The sequence below is a fragment of the Pelophylax lessonae genome, assembly GCF_965119305.1.
Source record: "Pelophylax lessonae genome assembly, chromosome: 9".
NCBI lineage: Eukaryota > Metazoa > Chordata > Amphibia > Anura > Ranidae > Pelophylax > Pelophylax lessonae.
Window position 1 is genome coordinate 134,541,410 of NC_138776.1, and position 14,103 is coordinate 134,555,512.

Consider the following 14,103-nt stretch of genomic DNA (forward strand, 5'->3'; position numbering starts at 1 on the left):
AAAGATCGGGATCTTATACTACGGAAAGCAAGACAAAAGGGCACCATTCAATATGAAAACGCACAAGTGTTTTTTTTTCCTGATTTTTCAATAGATCTACAAAAATTGAGAGCTACCTTTTTTGAAGTTAAAAAAAAATTAAGAGAACGACACATTAGCTACTCCATGGCATACCCTGCGAGGATGAGGGTGGAGGAAGATGGGAAAATATATTTCTTCAATACTCCGGAGAGTGTACAAGAATAGCTTTGTTTGAAAGGAACTATAAAGTGAATGGAAAGAAGAATCTTGCTGTTTTCCTTTTTGTTTTTCCTTGTAATGAAAACTTTTTCTTTTTTCCTGGTGAAGGATACAAGAGAAAGGGAAAAAAAAAAAAAAAGAAGCATGTGGATGATGGAATGACGAGGCGGGGGGGGGGGGGAGTGGAGGGACTGGGAGTTAAGGAACTATGGGTTTTTTTTTTTTTTTTTTTGTTTATATATATATATATTTTTTTTTGTGCGTTTTTTTTTTTTTTTTTTTTGTGCGTTTTTTTTTTTTTTTTTGGGGTTCCTCTTCCCCTCCCTCCCTCCTCCCACCACTGGTAATTCTTTGAGCCGTTTTTTTTTTTTGTTTTTTTTGATGGCTTAGCAAAATTCCTTTTTTATTTCTTAGAGAAAAACATGAAATTTTTCTGAGAGTAAGGTGGGAGCTTGAGTGGAGGCCGCAGCTATATTGTCCTTGCATGCAAATGTTTGTATGCTCGGGCAATGTCCCATTGTTTTTTTTTTTTGAGTAAGACCTATTGGTCAAAATTTTGCTATATGTGCATGATGATTTTTCTTTTTAAAAAAAAAATATTTTTTTTTGGTAATTTTGTTTGTGATTTTTTTTTTCTTTTTCTCTTTTTTTTCTTTTTCATATTTTTTCTTGTTACTTTTGAAGATCGCTGTGTCCTGGTGTGCCCAACTGACCTCAATAATTATATTGGTATAAAATATAAGGAGTACATTGCTATGGGGTATTATCATGATAAATGTCATAGATAGACGGTTAGATATATGGGATCCCTTTTGGGAAGTGAACCTACAGCTATATATAGAAAAAAACCTCTAAGATGACTACAAAATGTGGGTTCCTATCATGGAATGTTAGGGGTCTAGGGACCCCCCAGAAGAGATCCCAGGTAATTAGAAATATATTACAAACTAAAGCACAAATTATATGCCTGCAAGAGACACATCTGATCCCAGATACAGCAAACCAATTGTGTAAACCCTGGATCCAATGGTCAATACACTCGAGCTATTCAACATATGCAAGGGGGGTTTCATTGCTTGTCCATAGGTCGGTACCATGGAAGTGCTTTCAAAAAAAGGTAGACCCTGAAGGGCAATATGTATTTGTACAAGCTCAAGTGTATGATATTCCATTTGTTATTTTAGGTATATATAATCCACCACCTGCTACATTAAGTGTAATTAAAGAAGCCATGCTATTTGCAAGTTTATACCCAGAGGCATTAGTGCTATGCCTGGGAGACTTTAATCTTCTGTGGGACCCGCTGGTGGACAGGCATGGACCCCCCCTAAAAAGAACTCGAAAACCACTTATGTTTCGTGAGTTAGGGGAAGAATTTGGATGGAGAGATTTGTGGCGAATGCTTTATCCCCAGACCAGGGCTTACTCCTGGGCAATCCCAGGAAGGGGATGTCTGTCAAGAATAGATCTGGCGCTGGGAAATGATAAAATTATTTCTAGGGTTGTCTCTGTTGAATATTTGATTAGAGGAGTGTCTGATCACTCACCACTCCTGGTAAATATAGCAATAGGAATTGAGGGAATGAAGCAAAACTGGAAATTTCAGCCATATTGGTTATCACAGATTGGAACAACGATCGTATACCAGAACAATTGCACATATTTTTAGAAACGCATGGATCCCAAAGCATATCTACGGGGGGCACTTAGATCAACAATATCATATATTAAAAGAGCCACCAGGCAGGAAACGGAAGATCTAGAAGAGCAATGTAGAGATACAGAAGCTGCGTTTTTGAAAACCCCAACTGAAATAAATAGGGAAAAATGGGAAATGACAGTAAGAAAATATACTACACATATAGCAGCAATAGCTAAATACAAACAATTTGAATATCAACAGAAGTACTTTGAACAAGGGAATACTTCAAGTCGTCTTTTAGCACATATGGCTAAGCAACAAAGTACAAGTTTAGTTATAACTAATATACAATGCCCTGACGGGGAATGCGTAAGGGATGTGGCTGGTATTATGTCATGCTTCCACTCGTTTTATACTGATATGTATGCCACCTCTCTTACGTATAATGCAGATGAAATTTCAACTTATCTGAGTTAAATACACTTTCCAGCTTTAACGACCGAGCAGGTTAAATTATTAGAGGAAAATCCAAGCGAGGAAGAAGTAAGAAGAGCAATAACAAGTCTAGCAATAGGAAAGGCTTCAGGACCAGACGGACTTCCGTTAGAAGTATATAGTAAATACGTGGATATTCTTGCCCCAGTGCTAGTTCAAGTATTTGATGCAGCTTTCAGGGTAAAAAGACTTCCTGAATCCATGTATTTAGCTACAGTAGTACTAATTCCAAAACCAGATAAAAATTTAACAGACTGTGCTTCATACCGACCCATATCATTATTAAATACAGACTACAAAATTCTTGCAAAAATTTTGGCCCATAGATTAAACAATGTAATACTTAATATTATACATCCAGATCAAACTGGATTTATGCCAGGAAAATCCACATCTATAAATCTTCGAAGAACACAACTTATAGCTCAGCTTAGAAATCAACTACCAGACTCAAGTGTCTTGGCCTCTCTTGATACAGCAAAGGCTTTTGATTCTATTGAATGGCCCTTTTTGCAGGCAGTGCTTACGGCATTTGGATTTGGGGAGAAATTCTGTACTTGGGTGGAAATAATGTATCCAACTAAATCCAACTTCTCAGCTGTTGGTAAATGGCTTTTTAACCAAGGCCATACAATTATATAGAGGCACCCGGCAGGGATGCCCTCTATCACCATTCTTATTTTCAGTAGCTATTGAATCTTTGGCACTTCGACTTCGGCAAACCCCTTCTGTACGGGGCATTACATTGGCAGAAAGGTTAGATATAGTGGGATTATATGCTGATGATCTTGTTTTATATTTAAATGATGCACATGGATCATTGGAAGCAGCTATGCATATAATAGAACTATTTGGTTCTTATTCAGGCCTTAAAATTAATTGGCAAAAATCCTCCCTTATGCCATTGCAACCACAACTACTCACACTAAGCAAGGATTCAAGTTTATTAAAGGTAGTGTCCTCTTTCAAATACCTGGGAATAAATATTACAAGATTACCACAAGCAGCTTTACAGGCTAACCTTAATCCACTCATGACAACAATTAAAACTAAATTAGCTACTTGGGCTAAATTACCACTTTCAGTTGCAGGGAGAATAAATTTAATCAAGATGGTCCTATTACCGAAATGTTTATACATTTTTTCACATATGTCGGTTATAGTCCCTAAAACTATTTTTAAAAAAATAGATGCCCTATTTACCACATTTATTTGGGGAAAGGGTAGAAAAAGAATAAAGTTAACCACACTTCAGAGAGCTAAAACAGAAGCAGGTATGGCACTTCCTAATATATACAGATACTATCTCGCTGGACAACTTAAACATCTCACAGGATGGATAGTACCAGTAACACTACAGATGGTAGAATCACACCTGGCTCATGTTTTACAAATCGATAATTTACTTATAGCCCTAGAAGCACCTTTGAATAAATTAAAATATAAGCAAATACCAATGTTAACATTAGCTCGTACAATATGGAGAGAGGCAAAACGTATAGAGGGAAACACACAAATAAACATGGATCTCCCACTATGGCGAAACCCAATGTTCAATCAACCGAAACAATTGGTAGAGTATCAGTTTTGGGAACAAAAGGGGATATCAGTCCTTGCAGACATATATGACATAACACATATGTACTCTTTTTCAGATATACAAATGAATATGATATACCACATACCTCATTATATAGATACCAACAGTTGCGACATGCATTACAAGCGCAATTTGGAGTTTTGGGACCTGGGATCTCTAGATATCCAATGATTGGTATCCTTAGGTCCCAGGGCCCTAAAGGATTAATCTCTAAAATATATGCACATTTAACCAGGGTTAATTCAGGAATGAATCCCTTGGCAATAAGAACAAAATGGCAGGAAATAATTCCCAATTTAACTGATGAAGATTGGAAAGAAGCCTGTTCATCCCATTTATATGTATCACCAGCAGCAAACAATAGGTTAATACAATTATATATGCTACATCAATCATATCTCTCTCCAAGTAGACTTTATGCAATGCAAAGCATTGCATCTCCTAAATGTTTCAGATGCAGTGCTAAGCGGCAGACATTATACATATTATGTGGTTTTGTCCAGTGATATCACGATTCTGGCAGGAAATAATTCAAATATTATCCTCTGTCCTGAGTATGCCTGTACCTTTGACCCCAGAAACCTGTTTGCTGGGTATATTAGATGAAATAACATGGTCTAGATATCACAAGATAATGCTTAGAGAAACGCTGTTTATGGCAAGGAAAACAATCACAGTTAAGTGGATTCAAGTGAAACCCCCTGTTGTTAAGAACTGGATAAGAGCGGTAAATCAGATTTTACCATTTGAAAAAGTATTGTATATGCATTGACGATGCTCAACGAAATATAATAAAATTTGGGATAATTGGAGTCAATCAACATTAACCAATGGTTGAATATAAGGAGATAACTAAGAGGATATAGAGGGATGCACATAGTATGATGAGGAAATAAATTTATGAATGCAATGGAGCAAGGGGTTGGGGCACACCGGGACAACGGCGATCAATTAAGCTAAATGGATATACCTTGGCATAAAGAGATTATGAATACTAAGTAAACAGATAATTATTTGGATATTGTATAATTTTTTTATTTTATATTGTTTTGTCCCTTTTGTTGAAAGGACGTTTGGAATGTTCGTTTTTATGCACATATTGAAATAAAAAGAATTATAAAAAAAAAAAATAAAAAAAAAATAAAAATCCAATGAGCAGACTTCAAAGGGTGTAACTTGCGCATTTTGTTTCCTGACTACCTATCCCAGTTTTGGAGGCCCTAAAATGCCAGAATAGTGCCAGAATAGTACAAACACAAAAAATTATAATAATTTAATTTGGGCACAGTGTTGTGCAAAACCAAGCAATTGCCAGCTAAAGCAGCACAGTGCTAAATAGCAAAAAATAGTCTGGTCTTGAAAGGGGTAAAACATTCTGGAGGTCAAATGGTAATAACCACTGTTTTTTCTTTAATTTTTTTACTATACAAAGTAATAAAGACCAAAATTTTAAACAAAAAAATCAGGAGCTACTGCTTGCTGAGGATTGAGGCGCCATTCTGGATGCATGTGTGTGTTTCTCCCTCTCTGCTCCATGAGAAAGGCTTTCAAGGCATCTTTTCTTGGCCTTGGCTGGCAGGTAAATGCATGCTTTTGTAGCACCCTACAAGGTAGGTGCTAGGTAAGAGCATAATGGGCTTTGGCTGCCTAACAGCAGGGCCATGATTTTCAGCTGGACTGTCATGTCTCCCAGGTGTGGCTGCTGAGAGGGGAGTCTTCCCACTGGCGCCATGAGAGGATTCTCATTGAGCAGTGGTGGAAACCCAATCAGTGGCCCATTCAGGCCTGTATCTACCCCAGAAGGCACATTCTGCCGCAGAGGATTCTGGGAGTGGGTATAAGTTTGAGGGGAGCGCATGATGCAGTGCCTTTGGTGGGAAGCAGAGTTCCAGGAGGGAGGGTACGGCTGTCTCCCTCCTGTCAGAAGGATCAGGTGTCTCAGGTGGCTGCCTGAGAATCCGGGAGAGAGAGCTGAGCTGCAGAGAGGATCCGGTGTGCCGAGGACCAGCTGAGGAAGAGGGGTTCAGTTCCAGGAAAGCCTTCCAAGGTCGTGAGTCCTGTGAACTGCCCCTGGGGGTCTGCCTCGTGTAGAGGGGACGACTCCGGTGAAGGTCCCAGGGATCCTGGAGCCTGCAAGTGTCAAGGGGATTGCCTAGTGAAAGGACCCTGAAGCGTCAAGGGGGTTGCCTAGCGAAAGGACCCTGAAGTGTTAAGGGGGTTGCCTAGTGTGAGGACCCTGGAAGTGTAGAGGGGGTGCCAGCGGTTGGGCCCTGAAGAGTCAAGAGGGCAGTGTTAGGAGTTGCAGCAGCACAAGCACTTACAAGAAGCTACCTCAGTCAGTGAAGGGCTAGAGGGAGTCATACACAGGATTTTTGAGCTAGACAGAGTGTCAAGAGTCAAGGATTATTACAGTCCTTGATCTTCTGAGTTAACCAAGGAGTTAAAGTCGAAGTTTCAGCACTTTCATTCAGAACAGTATTTCAAGCGCCAGGAAGCGTTGGTCGGCATTCAGCTGGCGTCAAGACAGCGCTAACAGGCATCTTTTCTACAAAGTGTCCCAGTTAAACCTAGTTGAGCCGGAGGAGTATCCCACTCATTCCCTTCTCCCATCCCCATTATAAAATAAACAAAACAAACCGGAATAGTCATTGTCTCAGCTCTCACACTTGGGTTTTCAACTTCAATGTGTTGGAAGAGTTCCCGGTAACAATGACAGAACCATATCAGGCCCAATGCCTGGAAATATTACTAAACTTTATAGCAGGGGAAGCTCCTATTGCGCAGTATGAACTATTTTTTCCTGTTGCGTGTTTTCTCTATTATTGCAGAATAAGTAGGCTATGTAGCCACACACAGTTCAAAATGTGTCGCAATTCCACTGTGCCTCTTGGGCTAAGTTCAAACGGGCTGCTGGGGGAAGGCAAAAACAAGAGGTCATACGCATTTTTACTGCCCCCTGACCACTCACCTACAACAGTACATAGTGACCGCACTGGTCAGTTTACATTGTCGCGCCTGTGATGCCTCACTTTGCTGTGCAGCAAGTTTTAGGCTTGCCCATTGATGTCAATGGGACCATCTTGCAACCGCATGCCAAACACAGCTATCGTGAGTGCCGCATGATAGTCTAATGTAAAATTATTATTGGGATTGAAAAAAAAAAGGACATCCAAGAGGCAGAAGAATTGCCTTTCAAACAACCTGTGAAAAAGCAAGCCACGCTGCATTGCTTTTCAGAGATGTTGCAGAGGCTGCCACCTGTATAAATGAGCTCAGAGTTGCATGGGTTACATCATGTAAAATACACTGGAGTATGACACATTTCCAGGTAGAGGTAATCGTGCTAAACTGAGTTTTATAAATAAACAGAAAGCTGAAATCACCAGGCATACTGACTGGAAGAGGCGAGGATGTTAGATAACAAATGAATGCCCTTGAGTTACTCTGACCTCTAAACCTGTTTGAGAGATAAACATTTTATCATTTACAAAGTCACATCACAAGATATCCAGACTACAAACATGATGTGATTTAATAAACACTACGGTATATTACAGAAAGTATTAGGACAACTGCCTTTACACGCACAAGAACTTTAACGGCATCCAATGGTATTAATGGCATGGTTCAATATTGAGTTGGCCCACCCTTTGCAGCTATAACAGCTTCAACTCTTCTGGGCAGGCTGTCCACAAGGTTTAGGAGTGTGTCTATGGCAATGTATGACCATTCTTCCAGAAGTGCATTTATGAGGTCAGACACTGATGTGGACGAGAAGGCCTGGCTCGCAGTCCCTGCTGTTCTATCAGGTTGAGGTCAGGACTCTGTGCAGGCCAATCAAGTTCCTCCACACCAAACTTGCTCATACATGTCTTTATGGACCTTGCTTTGTGCACTGGTGTGCAGTCATGTTGGAACATGAAGGGGCCATCCCCAAACTGTTCCTAAAAGGTTGGGAGCATGCAATTGTCCAAAATGTCTTGGTATGCTGATGCCTTAAGAGTTCCCTTCACTGAAACTAAGGGGCTAAGCCCAACCCCGGAAAAAAAAAACCCAGACCATAATCCCCCCTCAAACCAAATGATATGGACTCAAAATTGAACCCTACGGACTAAGACTGGGATGCCATTAAAGTTCATGTGTGTGTAAAGGCAGGTGTTCCAATACTTTTGACAATATAGTGTATTTATTATAATCAGACTTGTATAAAGTACTCAAAATTTCTACTTGAGTAAAAGTACAAGTGCTCGATCAAAAAATTACTTGAGTAGAAGTGGAAGTGCTCGCAGAAAAAGTTACTTAAGTAGAAGTACTAAAGTATTCAACATTTTTTTTACTTAAGTATTGCAAGTAGTTTTTTCAAAAAATTTGCTACTTAAGTACTAAAAGTAAAAAGTACCAGTAGTTTTGAAAAAAAAAATTCTACTCAAGTACTGAAAGTAGAAGTACAAGTACTGTGTTATGTAGTTATTAAAGAAATAAGTCAAAAGTTTGAACATCATATTGTTTTTATTATTTCAAATGATTTATTCAAATGATTAACCTGTGTTTGTTAGTAGTTTCTTGATGCACTTTAAGCGCTGTAGCACCATTTATTTGTTTGTTTCATATTTTCTTTTTATTGGAAAGATTTGGTATAGCAGCTTTTATTATACACAGCCTTTATTTTCGTATGTGCTGATTTACAAATGACATTATACACATTTTTTTGAGCTTTATGCAACCTGCCATCTACTGTTCTGGCAGTGGTAATTTTTTAAAAAGTAACGAGTAACTATGCAGCACAAAAAAAAAATACTTGAGTAGAAGTATCGAAATCATCAAAAAAATGTAGTGAAGTAAAAGTAGAAGTAGGAGAAAAAAATTCTACTCTAGGAAAGTACAGATACCGCATTTCGGTACTTAAGTACAGTACTTAAGTAGTTCTACTTCGTTACTATACATCTCTGATTATAATACAGCAAAATGTAAAGTTCTTGACAGACTCTATTTAGGGTAGAGATACATATTTCCATTACCTTACTGAAAAAGAATGTCATACTGAAAGTATATCCCGAAAATGTCTGTTTACCATCTACGTGTCTATAGTACGCAAGGGTGGTGCACACTAAGGATATAAGGATTTCTCAGTGGCTTTAATGGGGAGATCCTCTGACTTCTTCCTGATGTGCAGCTAGACATCCAGAGATATATGCAGCTATTCTCTGCAAATCTTAACTTTTCTTGTAAAGGTCAAGCATCGCTGTATTGCATAACTTCACAGCCCTAACCTATACTAAGCCTATATACAGAAATGTACTAGTGCCAGCAGTTAAGACATTAATGGCTGTGTGTTGAGTTATTTTGAGGGGTCAGCAATTTTACACTGCTATACAAGCTGTACACTCACTACCTTACATTGTAGCAAAGCGTCTTTTCTTCAGTGTTGTTTCATGAAAAGGTATAATAAAATATTTACAAAAATGTGAGGCGTGTACTAACTTTTGTGCGATACTGTGTATATATATATATATATATATATATATATATATATATATATATATATATATATATAGGAAGGCTGACTGTCCACAAATACCTGCACTCAACCCTCTCATCTCGCCAACGTTACCTTTCACGTTGCTGGTTCCGCTTCCGGGTTCCGGACATCAGGACGCCGACACTGCCATGAGGCTTCCTTTGCTACGGTAGTCTGCACGACTCATCTACAAAAAATGTAAATTTTCCCCGAATTGGGCACTGGTTTTGCCACGATTTTTCGCAGGTTACTGCTATCGGTTTGCCTTATTCCTGGTACACTTGCATTTCACTGGTTTCGTTTCAGCATCGGTATGGTACGAAAATATTGTGCTTTTTGCAAAAGGATTTCTTCTCATCAGCCTTTTCATGCTATCCATTTATACAATTTTAATGTTCTACACATAGTATTGTTAAGCCTAACAAAATCACCATTACTTCCTTTACTTTCTAGATTCAACCTCCCTGAACTCTTTACTAAGCATTTATCAAATTACGAAACGCGTCAATATTTTCATACGATTTCTTTTTTCGTTACTTACGATGTTCAAACATCAAATTTACGCATGTGCATCTCACTTATCTCTTACATTTTGGTTATATCCGTGGCCGCCATGTTATCAGTTCCATTTGATATGTTCCTCAGTACATACAATATATACCTTGTGACATATTTAAGGTACTGTTTTTTAAATATCCAGCGGTGTTACAAATACTCTTGCTTAAACTGTACAATGGTCATACTTCACATATATTGTCTGGTTGATTAAACACTTGCACTGTGGGTAGATTTTGTTACTTAACCCAGGGCCAAGGTAACATATTGACCGGACGGTGGTTTTCTATTGTTTCTTATTACCCATAGCTCTTGTTCCTACATATCCGCAGGACTTACACGTCCGAGTTTTGGTGCAATCAATACAGGTGTGTATTTCCACAACCTTTATAGTCACACATTATAATATATTGAAAACGTTTGGTTTTTATCACATACACATCAATTTTGTTGTACATGCATCATTTATCCTGTTGCTTATGACACCACACTACTACACTGAGTACACTCGTTGCACCAAATAACTCACACTTGTACACTTTTTGAAAAAAAAAAAAATGCTTCATTCTCGGTACACTTGTTTTCACTGGCTTTGTTTCAGCATCGTTATGTGATGAAAGTATTGTCCTTTTCGAATGTGCTACACATAGTATTGTTTAGCCTAACACAATCACCATTACTTCCTTTACTTCTCTAGCTTTAACCTCCCTGAACTCTTTACTAAGTGCTTATCAAATTACGACTAGGTCAATATTTATGCACAATTTCATTTTTATGCACAATTTCATTTTTTCGTTACTTACGATATTCATACATCAGATTTACACATCTGTATCACACTTACCTCTTACTTTTTGGCTATGTCTGCATATTCTGTCTGGTTTATTAGTCTCTTCCATAGTTCTTGTTTCTTCATATCCACAGGACTTATAAGTCCGAGTTTCGGTGCAGGCAATACAGGTGGGTATTTCCTCAACCTTTATAGTCACACATAATATATTCAAACTTTTGCCTCTTATGACATACACGTCAATTTTTGTTTGTACATAATTTATACTGTAGTTTAAAGTGTTACACCACTACAGTTGTCACCCGTCACGTTTACAGGTAACTACGGATTGAGGTGCCATTGATTGAGATTGCCACAGATTGAGATGTTCGTTCTTTAAATTACTTGTTTGGTGGCAAGTCTCCCCATCCGTTAACACATATGATGCGTCATACATTTACGGCATATCACAACACTCTTACCTGACACGTTTTCAGGTAACTAAGGCCTGAGTTTACGTTGTTAATTTGCCTGGTACACCTCAGGTAACACGGCCTCTATCACACTCAAGAACTGACACACTTTCAGGTGGGTCGTTTGCTAACTGACCCACTATCACCATAATGAGTCCGCTCGTTGCACCACATAACTCACACTTGTACACATTTTGGGAAAAAAAACTTTTTAAACTATATATATATATATATATATATATATATACAGTATACAGTGCCTTGCGAAAGTATTCGGCCCCATTGAACTTTGCAACCTTTTGCCACATTTCAGGCTTCAAACATAAAGATATAAAAATGTCATTTTTTGTGAAGAATCAACAACAAGTGGGACACAATCATGAAGTGGAACGAAATTTATTGGATATTTCAAAATTTGTTAACAAATAAAAAACTGAAAAATTGGGCGTGCAAAATTATTCAGCCCCTTTACTTTCAGTGCAGCAAACTCTCTCCAGAAGTTCAGTGAGGATCTCTGAATGATCCAATGTTGACCTAAATGACTAATGATGATAAATAGAATCCACCTGTGTGTAATCAAGTCTCCGTATAAATGCACCTGCACTGTGATAGTCTCAGAGGTCTGTTTAAAGCGCTGAGAGCATCATGAAGAACAATGAATACACCAGGCAGGTCCGAGATACTGTTGTGGAGAAGTTTAAAGCCGGATTTGGATACAAAAAGATTTCCCAAGCTTTAAACATCCCAAGGAGCACTGTGCAAGCGATAATATTGAAATGGAAGGAGTATCAGACCACTGCAAATCTACGAAGACCTGGCCGTCCCTCTAAACTTTCAGCTCATACAAGGAAAAGACTGATCAGAGATGCAGCTAAGAGGCCCATGATCACTCTGGATGAACTGCAGAGATCTAAAGCTGAGGTGGGAGACTCTGTCCATAGGACAACAATCAGTCATATACTGCACAAATCTGGCCTTTATGGAAGAGTGGCAAGAACAAAGCCATTTCTTAAAGATATCCATAAAAAGTGTTGTTTAAAGTTTGCCACAAGCCACCTGGGAGACACACCAAACATGTGGAAGAAGGTGCTCTGGTCAGTTGAAACCAAAATTGAACTTTTTGGCAACAATGCAAAACGTTATGTTTGGCGTAAAAGCAACACAGCTCATCACCCTGAACACACCATCCCCACTGTCAAACATGGTGGTGGCAGCATCATGGTTTGGGCCTGCTTTTCTTCAGCAGGGACGGGGAAGATGGTTAAAATTGATGGGAAGATGGATGGAGCCAAATACAGGACCATTCTGGAAGAAAACCTGATGGAGTCTGCAAAAGACCTGAAACTGGGACGGAGATTTGTCTTCCAACAAGACAATGATCCAAAACATAAAGCAAAATCTACAATGGAATGGTTCACAAATAAACATATCCAGGTGTTAGAATTGCCAAGTCAAAGTCCAGACCTGAATCCAATCGAGAATCTGTGGAAAGAACTGAAAACTGCTGTTCACAAACGCTCTCCATCCAACCTCACTGAGCTCGAGCTGTTTTGCAAGGAGGAATGGGCAAAAATTTCAGTCTCTCGATGTGCAAAACTGATAGAGACATACCCCAAGCGACTTACAGCTGTAATCGCAGCAAAAGGTGGTGCTACAAAGTATGAACTTAATGGGGCTGAATAATTTTGCACGCCCAATTTTTCAGTTTTTTATTTGTAGAAAAAGTTTGAAATATCCAATAAATTTCGTTCCACTTCATGATTGTGTCCCACTTGTTGTTGATTCTTCACAAAAAATTACAGTTTTATATCTTTATGTTTGAAGCCTGAAATGTGGCAAAAGGTCGAAAAGTTCAAGGGGGCCAAATACTTTCGCAAGGCACTGTATATATATATATATATATATATATATACTGTATATATACACAGTATCCAGTGTTGGGCACGTTACTTAAAAAAATAATTAGTTATAGTTACTAGTTACTTCTCACAAAGAGTAACTTAGTTAGTAACTAATTACCAGGGAAAGTAACTATTGCATTCCTTTAAAAAATATAAATAAAAAATCAAATATGTCAAATAACTTTGATCCCCCAATAATAAATATGTTAAATAAATGAAATGGACACTCAATAGAAGCAATTATTTTTATGAAACATTATACACGAATCTACACTATTTTAATGTTGCTGTGGGACAATGAGACACCTATCAAATATATTATTTTAAATATGATCATTACTATAGTGGAACAATAAAACACAATAGATGGTTTAGAACTTTTAATATTCATTGCACAGACCACAACTGGCCAACAAACAAGTCTAAGAAAAAAAATTATGCTTCGTAAGAACTGTACCAAAAATAAGTAAATAAAAAAATATATAAATACACTCTTTGTTGTGCAAAATAAAAATATAAATATGTCACACAACTTCACAACTGGTAGACATACTGCAGCCTACTTGAAGTATTTTATAATACTAAACAATGTACCAAAAATAAACAATAATAATAAAAATATACACTCTCTGTAGTGCAAATTAAAAATATGAAACTGATCTATGTAATCAGGTAATGAAAATTGTTATTACCTGTTTACACATATCAGTTTCATATTTTTAATTTGCACTACAAAGAGTGTATATTTTTATTATTATTGTTTAATGAAAAAATGAAAAAAAAAAAAGAACACTGTTGTAATCCCCTCGGCCTCTATTCAAATCAGTGTCATTATTTGCCACATAAATCCAACTTTAGCTACTAAACATTCATTCATTCCTTCATTCATTCATTCATTCATTCATTAATT